The sequence below is a fragment of the Lates calcarifer genome, linkage group LG15, assembly GCF_001640805.2.
Source record: "Lates calcarifer isolate ASB-BC8 linkage group LG15, TLL_Latcal_v3, whole genome shotgun sequence".
NCBI lineage: Eukaryota > Metazoa > Chordata > Actinopteri > Centropomidae > Lates > Lates calcarifer.
The window spans coordinates 9,844,295-9,856,553 of NC_066847.1; the positions used below are offsets into that span (position 1 = coordinate 9,844,295).

The window sequence follows — 12,259 nt, forward strand, 5'->3', positions numbered from 1 at the left end:
ATGGGTACATGGGGTGCGTATGCAGGCACAGAGGAGATCTCAGGGAGAGCCAGCCAGTGCAGCTGTCCTGAATGGGAGACACAACGCAACCGATCCATGGTGCATGTGTTCCAAGTGGGGAGAGAAACAGAGAGAGAAAGAGAGGCTCACATCTTTTTTTTTCCTTTGCAGAAAAACACACAAGTCGTCCAAATGAGTAAGTATGTGCGCGCATATGCCAGATGACAAAATGGTAAAGTATGGAGCTTACTGGACTAAGCTGCGTGTGCAAAATCAGAGCTGAGAATCTGATGACTGCGGCCGCAAATCCAAGGCAATCACCATAACAACCACCGCCGTGTCAACAAACATTATCCTCGACAGCTTCTCATCACTGTCTCGTCAATAAAAGGGAAAAAGCGGGAACAAGCTTTTATCTTACATGCTGCAGAAAGACGTTATGAACAGGGGAAGAAAGCCAGACAAGTGTTTCGGCGAGCAGGAACAAAAGTGGCCACAGCCATCTGAGAACATTGTTGTTGGAAAAGTCAAGTGTTGTCAAACAGCTGTGGTTAGTGCTCATGGAGAGAGAGAGAGAAGGGCCCGCTGTGTTCTGGAGGAGGCAGCACAGTGTGGAGCCCAATCTACACTCTCACATTTTGTCTCAGCTAATCCACGAGCAGGACTAATGAATACTTATGAGCAGCTGCTGTTTCTGTCCCACAGAACGAAACACAACCGACAAGAGAGATCGAGTCGAGAGCAGAGAGACTTACAAGAGAACTTTTTTAGTTAGCGACCATTGCATCATTATAGATAGCTTGCCAGAGTCTCTATAATTAGATTGCTTCAGTGAAAAAAATGGCAAGACTGCCTTGGCACTGGTTAGCGTCTTTTCTAGAGAGGCCCCTCGTGCTGGAAGCAAATGTTAGCATTCGTTATTCTTTCCAGTTGTATAATAAAGCCAGTCCAAATGTCAGCAGTGACCTAAAGGATTGCTCAGGTGGTTCTGCATTTTTTAGCTCATTAACTGCAAACGTTGTATGCTTTACATCACTGCTGACCATTTTCTAAAGCATATCTAAACATATAGGCTTTTTTGGGGGGTGATTTCTACCTTCTAGGCAGCCATTAGTTACAGTGTGTCAGTGCAATATAAAAATCAGCTTGCAGAGGCTTGAAACTTAAGAGAGGTAATCAATCATAGCCAATATTTAGTCCATTTGTTTCTGTCACAGTTACATGATCAACATTCAAGTTGCTGAGAAGCAACCTTAGCAAATTGACATCTATGCATTTTACAGCAGCGATGTTTGCTTATTATTCCATTTCCGATTTTGTTTTGGTTTTGCATAACAAACAATCTGAATGCCACGATTCTTAGCAGCCAATTTTAAAATCAATTGTCATTGAATGAGAGTTGTAGAACAGTCCATTCTCTCTTCTTCTTGTTTACTGCTACTGATATCATCATGTTTGCTGTGATAGACTATGCATGGAAAACAGCCATGCTAGGCACAGCAGTGCTTTGAGCTAAATGCTAATGTAAACATGCTAACTTGTTCACAATGAGTACATGCTGATGTTTAGCAGTTTACCATGTGTGTTAGCATGCTAACATTTGCTAATCAGGATTAAACACAGTTCAGAGTACAGCTGAGGCTGATGGGAATGTCAGTGGTTTTGCAAGTATCTGGTCATAAATGAATAAAACCAAAGATTATGGGGAACATTTCACGGCAATTCATCCAATAACAGTTGAGGTATTTCTCTCAAAACCATTAATGTCAACCTCATGCTCGCTCTACAGGAGAAATCAGGGAATCACCAAAGTCATTACAATTCATCCTCTGAATGTCTGTATGAAATTTCATGACAATACATCCAGTGGTCATTGAGATATTTCAGTCTGGACCTTGAGCCACACCGCCTGCATGCTAAAAACAGCCCTTGCTCTCATTTGCATGACCACATGTTGATTACTTGTCGAAAAATGTGCTGCTTGTTTTGGGGAAATCAGCAATAATGTAGTAATGCATATGATTTGCAACATTCAACACTTTTGAGCCTTGATTCTTTAACATCTTTGTTCCATACATAGACCATGTGTGAAGTCTGTAACCGTGGCCAGATAGAGTAACACGCCGCCTCAGTTAGACATGACTAATGGCCGCAGGGGAGACGGGAGTAGTGAGCTCTTTGTTTTGGATTTCCGTCAGCGTGTGAGGAAGCTGGTGAGATTGTACGCGCTACTACCCTCTGTGTCCTGGAGAGAAGGAAGAGCGAATTAATCTTCAATCTTCACAACACTTTGAAGGGTGAGAAACAAGGTCATATGATGGCTCTTGTACAAACAGCCTTGTTCCTGTGTGACTCAGAGATGGTGTGAGTGAAGTGCTGATCCCTGCAGGGCCACTGTTTCCTTGTTTTTACTGAAGACTCCACTCCAAGGGCAGACATAAGCTGTTTGGCTGCACAAATCTGTCAGGGGGTTCTTTTTTTTCCATATCTTGAAAGAATTGCCTTCAGCTTACTTTGGTTAAATATTAAAATATCACTCAGTGTAATATTTTCTTCACTCTAAGCAGGGAAACAACCACAACCTCCCTCAGCTAGTTTGGATGTAAACTGCAGGCAGGCTGGAGACATTTACTCTGAAAACACAGACAGTGCACTTCTAATAATTCCCTGCAGTAACAGTGGATGTTGGTGTTGTGCCCTTTTGTTGCTCATAGTGTTGGTCATACACTGGTCATCAAATTGTACAGCTGTGTGTCACAATATTCATCTATACAAGGAAGTTCCAGTCATGAGGAAGGAATCTGATTTTACTTAGTCTGACCACAGGTTGAGGAAGAACGAGGGAAGTGGGGATGAGTCACTTTAACAAGGTAATAAGAGTTGACGGAAAAGACAGCAACAGCGGACGAGTCAGAAAAACAAATTAAACGGCAGCAACAAGAAAAGGAGAAAGTGCAGCATCTAACCGAAAGATGACTTCAGGAGGGGGTGAATCACGGTGAAAACAGCACGGTAAGGGGATTGTAAAAATGAAAGCATGTTTCCAGGAATACTTTACTTGTTCTTAACATCAAATGACTCATTAAGACAGCTCAGCGTTCACAAAAAATACCCAATTCAAAACACACTTTTTCTGGTGTCACAGGCACATCAGTGAAGTATCATAAAGCAAAGCTGCTCAACAACACAGCATATAACAAATCTAATTCACAAGCTAACACTGGTGATAGTTTAGCAGAGACCATGAACCAGTGCAAGTAGTGCACAAGCAGGTAAAAAAATGAATGTAACAATGTCAGGTTCATTAGCATGCGGCTACACAACGCAGAAATAAATCATAACTAAGCAGTGAAACTTCCATCTTTTCCCTTCTCGCTGTCTACTTTATACTTGGCGCCAGGTCCACTTGGCCCCTCAGTCCATACCAGTTGCAGCATTGCTCAGCATATCTGCATGTCGGACAGAGACAAATGGTGACTGATTACCACAGGCTGGTCTGGCAAGTGAAGAATGCCTTCATCAACAGCAGCCACACAAGTTTATTTGTAAGTGTGAGGACAAAGACCAAGCTTGAAGCCAGAATAACAATTTCTTTTGGTTTGTTATTTTTTTGTTGTTGGCTGTTGCGTGATGGGTTGACTGAGAAACACAAAAGCCAAAAGAGTTTTATTCTTCTGGTGGGAGCTTCATTTGTGGAGGTGGCAAACATTACAGCCAAAAAACACACACATCTATACTAGATTAAATTTGTAAATACACAAAATATCCATGTATCCAAGATCACAGTGCCTTCAAAAGCACAGGGTAGCACTAAACCAAAAACAATAAGTAACAAAAGTCTGGTGGAGGTGGGAACTTTTCTGTGTCTACGGCCAGAGAGGGGGAGGCTGTGTCAGGTTATATTGTACATGTTTGTTGTAGATACTGTTCAGTGGTTTCTGGTCGAGTTTAGAATCAACCAGCCAGTGTGTCTTTATCAGACTCTTTAAACTCTCAAATATGGATTTTTGTATCAGCCTCTAAAATCCAGTAATAGGTTCTGTTTCCTGGTTCATCCTCATTAAAAGCTTTAAACAGGCTGAATGTTACAAATGCTACATTACAATAATGGTAAAAATTGGGGTCTTGCCTTCACAAACTAGGTCCATTTGTCTAATTGGCTTTCTGGAGAATACAGTTCATCCAGAATCACAGTGTCTCTGTGCTCTTAAAGCAATGTTGCTTGTATATTGCTCATATTGTTCCTGGTAATGTTAATTTTTGACAGCTGATCTGTCCAGCCTTTGTGCCAATCAAAAGTTTGTGAAATGTTTGCAAAAAGGTGAAGTTTGCCGGTTTGTTTTCTGCCAATCTTCACAAGAATAAGTGAGCTACAAATAAAAACACAAAGCAGCAACCAAGTAGAAACTTGTTGATGTAGCTGCAGGCCTGCAGCACAAATACAATATTCAGTTTTATTTATATAGCACCGAAACATAACAGAAGTTATCTCAGGGCACTTTTCATACAGAGCAGGTGCCGGTAGTGCTACAATATTATGGCATCTGCAGAAGCAATCAAAAGGAAAGAAGCCTGATCAGACATGAACAGCAACAACACACGCCCAAGAAATAGGTGGACTGCCTTCACCATATGTACAACAACAAAGAGTAAACTACAATAAATCAAAAGATGGTGTTCTGTGAAAGCTGAAATAAGACAAACAGAGAGCATAACAAAAAGTGAAGGCCTTATTAGCACCTCTGGCAATCAACACGAGCTACACAGAGTCGGCTGTTTATTAGCTGCAATGTGTGAATCAAAGAGTCAAGTCCTCGTTCCTGTGCATGCAAAGGAAAAACACTAGAAGAGAGTTTGTTCTAATTTCTTTTGGGAAACCAGGTTTGACTGACAGTAACTGGAACACTGTTTTGGTTCTCAGGGCTTGAAGCTTCATACATGTCAGTACATGTAGTTAAACTGTCCTCTGCTCTTTTTCTTTCACTGTATAATTCAACTGGAATGAAAGGAGTGCCATTTCACTTTCTGGTGAGAGTAAATTACTGAAAGACCTTTCTCTCCTATGCTAAAAGTGAACCCAAGTTAACGGCTTCACGGCTGCAGTGAGGAGAGATTAATTCAGAGTTTGACCTTAGTTGAAGCGTGGGTGTGAAAATCATAATGAGAATCTAGCAGGTATGTGGTAGCATTATCATGTTAATATGACAGCATGGCAGCTGAGTGTACTGTGTGCATCTCTGCTTCTAGTTTTGATGCTGAGGCCCTTTCAAGGCTGTGGTGCAATGGCAAACTGCAGCCCAATTCCCTGAATTCAATTTGCACAGTCTCGATGCCACCTGTCAGAGAACAAGTGAGAGGCAGAGGGGAGGATGAGGTGAAAGGAGAAAGGAGAGGCATGTGACAGCACAGTGCTACTCTCACAATGGGCAGAGAGAAAACGGCCGCAGACAGACACACACACAGGCAGACAGACCGACAGAAGAATGCCACGGTTGAGGAAAATTCCCTCCAGTATTTGAACTAAGAGACTGACAGAGCAAGCGTGGGACAAAGGCGACTCTTTGCCCACAGGACGGTGAGAATTATTCATCTAGCGAGCAGCTATTGAAACAGAGAGAAGGGAAAAGAGGGATGGAGGGAAAGAGGGATGGCCCAGAGAGAAACAGAACGGAGCAGGGTGAAAAAGCAGAGAGAGAGAGATCAAGTCAAACAGGAATGAGTTCAACGAGACTCAGCATTTTGAGTCAAAGTGAGAAAAACAGTCTGGCCTAGAACAGCCCTCTAACAGATGTCTTCGTCTCATTTCTAATGAATGACAGCTGAGCAGAGAGAAAATCTTTTCTGGCATCTATGAGCTGTTTGATGTTTAGCTACTGCAGCAAGCAAACAAAAAAATCACTTGCAAAAAAACAAATTAGGATCCAAAATTTGTGGTGACCTGATTAAAATAAAGTCTGGGCTTTGCTAAAATCTCAGCCATACATGTAAACACACACACACACACACAGACACACACACAAAATCCATCTCTGTTAAAAGCCTCGGGCGCAGGCTGATACCTCTATCACATTTGCAGTCCTCCTCCTCCCTCTTGGCAGAAAAAAGCCTCCTGAAAAGAGGTAAATTACACATCACACAACTGTTTCCTGATGCTAATGTGCCCCTCTAAAACCCCTCTGAGGGAAAGACAGACCCACCCCCCCACCCCCATCCACCCAACGAGGATGTTGTTACAACTCAAATTCATCATATGAAGAGAAGACATATTGAAGAGGAAGAAGGTAAGCTTTGATGATGAACACAATTTTCTTCCATGTTCCAACAAGGTTTCCAAAGGAACTTACTTTGCCAGAAGCCACTGGCAATTATTAGTGGTATACTGAGCCACAAGAGGCACAGTGTGTGCTGGCAACCGAGGTGAAAACACCACCATGGTGTGAGGATTTGAACGGAGATGAAAAAAAAAAACTGAAAAGAAAGAAAGAGGGAGAGAACAGACGTTGGCTTTTAAGTTTGCGAGTTTCAATCTTTCATAGGCTTTTTTTCCCCAGAAGCGATAACTTCAGCTGCCAGTTATTGGCGAGACGGAACATGTGATTCGGATGTGATTCACAGTTGGGTTTCAGCATTAGCACTGAAACATTGTCTTTTTCAAATCAGATCATTAACTAACAGCATCAGAAGATTTAAAAGGGGAATTTCATCAACTTTACACATTAAAGTCTGTTTACAGGTCTCGGGCATACTACTGCACCTCGAAAAAAAGGTTGTATAAAAGTCTGATAAATTCCCTTAAGTGATGTCACTTGAGGCAATGTCAGCTGAAGACTACAAGTTTGAAAACTGAAAACATATCTAGGGGGTGTGGAGTTAGAGAGACGTGAGCTCATCAGACCTCTGCCCCTAAATCTCTGCTTGAGGCTAGCAGCTTGTGGCTACTTTAGCCTCTACCAGCAGAACATGCAGAATCTCCAACTGAACTGGTGGTGGTTCAGCTGCATTGTGGGTAATGTAGGCGCCAAGCTTTGACTAGGAGTACGAATGCATGGAATAAAAGCAAAAGGCCATTATCTCTGTTTCTGCTGCTTCAATTTCGATCATTTTTTAAAAACTGTCCATCAAAGCCTGACAGGGTTGTGGGAGCGAAATAAAATCTCAGTCATAAAACATTTACTACAGTTGAGAAATTATAGATTAGGGAGGTATTACTTGCCAAGTTTTTTGTACTTTTGTCTTGTAAAAAAATGACTCTGCCAAATGCCTAAGGTTAATGAATTATATCATTCATTTTAGCAATTTAAAAAAAGGGCACCTTTAATTCTGGGACATATGCAGTGAAGCATTTATGTTGGTTCCTTAAGTAAAATGAGGCATGCAGTCATAGTCTGACTCTGAGATACCTTGATAAAGAAACTGTGGCAAATTCTTTGAGGAAACCTGAGCAGCAAAAATATCACCCTCCTTATGTCCACACAGCAACACTGCTATCTAACCACGGCAGGAAGAGCAAACAGATAAATGAGGACACTCTCGGGGACGACGGGAGAAGGGAGGCTGGGGATGAGATGGATGAGCAGGGGAAGGTTGGAGGAGGATAAATGAAACATCTAGTGCTGCTTCAAAGGGAATGGGGAGATAGAAGATGAAGAAGGAGAATCTGCGTTCCATGTCAGATGCAGAGAGAAAGAGAGAGACAGATTGCCAGAATGATCAATTAGGGGATCAAAGGTATGCTGGATGTCATGTGACAGGGGTGGGGTGGGGGGATGAAGTCAGGCTGAAGGAGTGGGGAGGGCTGATGTGAAAGAAGGTAGGACTTCTGAGATTCATAGAGAATCTCAAGGAAATCAAGTAGAGATTCGAGAGCTCACTGACAACCAAAGCCCGAGAACACCCTGGATCCCGCTTTGAAGTGTCACCGCCCATTACACGATGAATTTGTTTCTCTGACAGTCACGTTAGGCTCGCCGTGCATGTGACCACACATACGGCAAAAGCAATTGAAAAGTCCAACTGTCTAGACTTGAGGGGAAATTGGTTTAGGAAAACAGGGTGGACAGTGGAGTCCTGCCTTCAAATTGGTTTCATTTACGATTAGAAGGGGGGAGCGGAGAGAGGGGAGGCAAGTAACCGTGTCGTGTATTTGGACTTAAATGAATTCTTCTACTGGCCTTGAGGTTCCCGCTCAGTCTGTCGGGAGCCAATTACGACCCGACACAGAATTTTAGTGGAGCTGCTGCCTATCACACGATCACTGTGAGAGAAGTCACATAAAAGACTGAAAACACCACTATCATCATTGTACTCTTTCATGTGGTTAACTGGCCACATTGGCCACACTGCTGTAAACACCAGGCAACTGTGCAAAGCATGCATTTCAGTCAATCTGTGGGATTTGCCTTTGGATTTTGAATTTGTACCCACCTGCTAAAAGTCTTTTCAGAATGGTCAACAACCAGAAACACAAAGAGTGAAAAAGCACTGGCTCCCATCAAAACAATGAGCCAGACAGGGGACAACAGACTGAGGTCAATGATCAACCAGCATAGACAAACCAGTGTTCCCACTGTAGACACCAGATACTGCTTCTGTGTTTGTGTAAGCCTGCGCACATGCAGGCATCTGTGTGTTTTCAATCACAAAACAACGGCAATAACACAAAACCTCAGATCACTTTTTTCTCTTGTTTCGTACATAACAGCCTCCAAAGACTTTTACTGATGATTGTTAAAATCTCAAAAGAGCGAAGCAAAACAAATAGCAGCCGTTTCACAGACGCTGTCAGACAAATTACTTTGCTCTGTGCATACTTCCACACAAATTATATTTAATTTCATTTTCTCCTAAGCCTGCCATGACAAAGACAAATCAATAACAAAAAACTGTTCCTGCAAGGCTGTGTATTCACAATTATACTCACATAACTGGTCTATCCAACTATTTAATATATTCTGCGTCTCCTCTGCTGGACTGTACAGCTGATAAAAAGCAGCTTTGCAGGGCCAATGGCTCTCGTGGGATGCTCAGGGAGAATCAGCAGCCAGATGCCCATTAACCGAGGGATCCAGCAGACCAGTGTTTGCCGTGAGGGACTGTATACCAACACTCCTTGCTGCTTTTGCTACAGAAGCAAAGAGGGCGGGACGGGGAGAAAAAAATGGCCATTTATTACCTCTCTATCTTTTGGCAAATAGCACTTGGAGCCACACCAACCAACCTCCTCCTCCCAATAGTCTAACAATGCCACATCTCCTCTGGACTGCCTGCTCAGTCCACCCCCACCCCACCCCCCGCCCCGGGCAACAGACTACCCACATGTACCGTAATTCATGCGGTGGGAAAGGTGACTGCCCGCTGCACTGCACACCCACTGAAGCCCATTGTTAGCTCCTCCATCAGGCCACCTCCGCCTCCCTGCAAGCACAGAAGCGTGCACAAACTCACAGGGGCGAGCTGGCAACAGAAACATATGCAATCACACTCGCATTTTTCACCTCTCTCTCCTGCTGTCTCTCTGCCATACACAAATAAACAGGCAGAAAGCTAAAATATGCAGTTTTTGAGTATAACTTCCCCTTGATTTCTTCACCACCCTGCTCTCAGAAAAGCTGAGGATCATTTATTACACTGCCTGATTTCACTCTTTCTTCTGGCTCATCAAAACAATGAGTGTATATGCTGTTTAAAGTCCAAACCTTCTAGCAGCTCATCCACAGGGTCTGAAATATTCTCCCCTCCGGTGCCAGGCCTTTGCCTTGTGCTGATTTCAGCTCTGGTTCTGGTGATTGATTCCTTCCCCAAAGAACCAGCACCTCATGTCAGGCCCAAGGTGAAAGAAACCAGATCTGATGGTCTCAGTGGAGGTGCTGTGAGGTCGCAGGGGTTAATGATCTGTGTGATGACCACCACCTGGGTGTGTGGAGGTCATCCTTAACATTAGACATTTTACTGAGCCATTCATCAGGGCGGCCTCAGTTTTAAAGCTCCCACATGCCAAGAAGAATGACTTTTGTTTAACTTGTGAGGTTTGGTGAATGAGGTGCGATGTAAAAGCCAAAGGAGAATGAGTTTAACAGGTTGAGGAGGAGGGAGCGACTTGTGACAACTTAAACAAAACCCATGTAACAGTTTAGAGAGTTAGTGGACAGGAGTCTGGGTGAAGATTTGAAACGATGAAGCCCATTTAGAAAGTATGAAGTGAATATAAACATTGTGAAAGCATTAGTCATGGCACAAATCAGGACTCAGAGCAATGTTTCCTCTGCTGCCAAGGACCCACATTTAGTAAGATGTTGAACGGCACAGTTTGCAATAAGACTCGACTATGATGTACACCGTCAGAATATTTCAGCCACGCTGTCGGTAAATGCCACAATGTATCTGCCACACAAACGTGCGGAGAGACCCCGCGGGGGCGCAACGTTACACCTTCCCCAACAGCCCCAGTGGCCGGCGTCCAGGCAGGGCTGCCGTGCCCGCCTCACGCCGAGACTCACAGACGCCAAACCGCAGAGTGAGAGGCAGGCAGACAGACACACAGACATACACACAGACAGCTGGAAATATCCACTGCAATATTATTATAGTCGCTTATTATGGAGTAAAGTGCGCGCGGAGGAGAGGCGCGCGGAGGGTTTTTTTTAGAGGAGTTTGGCAGCACTTACCTAAAAGACGCCGAGAAGTGCGCTTTGACAGCGGTCCAGACTTTTAGGTGAAGTCTGTATGGAGCGAGGTAAAGCTGTGTTTTTGCCCTGAACGACACACGTCCGCCGAATAATCCAAACTGAGCTCCGAGGCAGTTGTTGCGCTCAGCGAACGACTTCTGTCAAAACTCTGAAAACAACAAAATACTCCGCACTTGCTGAGCACACCGGTTGATAATTACACTCGCAGTCAGACTTTCACTTAACACTCATGGGATGAATAGTTTTTTTTTTTTTTGTATATACAAAACTTGTCGACAGTGAAGGGAAATGTAAAATAAGCGAGAAGAGACCGTCCAGGATCCCTGCGCCTCGGCCCCTTTACTGAATCTAAACCTCTTAGTCGTGGTTGCTGCTCCAAACCTCAGTCCGGGCTCTGCAGCCCCGGCCAGGAGGCGCCACCAGGTGCTCATTTACATAACTGCACCGGCTGCGACCAATCACAGCTCCGAGCAAGGTGTCTGATTGAATAGCCCAACGGGAACACGGTCCAATCAGAGTCTCCTGTGGGCGGGAGCTGTGACCTTAACAACACTGTAGAATGAAATTCAATGTGAAGGGGGCGATGGGAGTTTCTTTGTTACAGCAACGCTGAGATTAGGGGAATATGATACATGATACAGCAGCATGCAGAGTGCTTGTTTCACCTTGTTAACCCTTTGCATGTTAGAAAATGTTACTGTGTTGTTCTAAACCAGATTTTCTTCTTTAATATAAACATGTAAACTCCTCGAATAGTCTGTTCTGCCTCTCAGCACCTGTAATGTAGACCCACAGCACTGTGCCTTAGTATTTATCTCTAAAGGAAACTTTATTACAGAGGAGTGGTGGTGTAACTATATACCATTACTGGCCCTGGGCTATAATGACTCAGATTGAAGGGTTTGCAGTAAAACACTGAAATGGTGCTGGAACCAGGAGAGTTGTTGATATGGTACCCTGAAGCAAGGCAGGGGTGAGATGGGAATTCATGTTTTAAAAGAGCCACATGTTCGCGTGTTTACGCTGAAATTTCATCTAAAGTTGAACAGGTCAGACAGAGACAGGCTGAAAAGAAATGGCTGAGCAGCAGTTACTGTATGTGTTGGTTCTTGCCCGATCGAGAGGAGGGAAACTTTAGCTGGTGCTCAATCAGCAGTCAGAGGGACAATAGAGGTCATTTAACACACTCTGAGCTCCACCTTGGATAAACAGGGAAGAGAACGCTGATACACTCCGCTGCCGAAAGTTCACTTTTTGTGTGTCTGAGCGCTCTTGGGAATGTTTAAACTCACATATGCACACATCATCTCATTGTGTATCCAGTAAGTCACATGCTTTTGGCTGAAATAATGACGGCAGAGGGAGATTCTGCCTTCATGCACACAAATACAAACATATTTTCTAAATGACAGTTAATTCTCAAAAGATTTTTTAGGAATTTCTGCTCTTAGTCTTGAATTTTTCCTCTGTGTTTGCCCCATTCAGGCCACCTCTAATTCCAACCGACCCCCTCACCCCCACTCCCCCATCCTCACCCCTTCACCCTCCCTCCCTCCTTCTGCCTCTCCCTCTCC

General features: G+C 43.8%; 1 protein-coding gene across 4 annotated transcripts in view; it reads right to left on the reverse strand.

The window, feature by feature from the left end:
• Positions 1-11,085, reverse strand: part of ddr1 (discoidin domain receptor tyrosine kinase 1) — a 38,265-nt gene extending 27,180 nt beyond the window's left edge. For all 4 annotated transcript variants that reach the window (XM_018672291.2, XM_018672292.2, XM_018672290.2 and 1 more), the window contains exon 1: positions 10,665-11,085. The gene's annotated coding sequence lies outside the window, so the exon portion shown is untranslated. The remainder of the gene's footprint in view (positions 1-10,664) is intronic.
• Between the last annotated feature and the right edge of the window lie 1,174 nt (positions 11,086-12,259).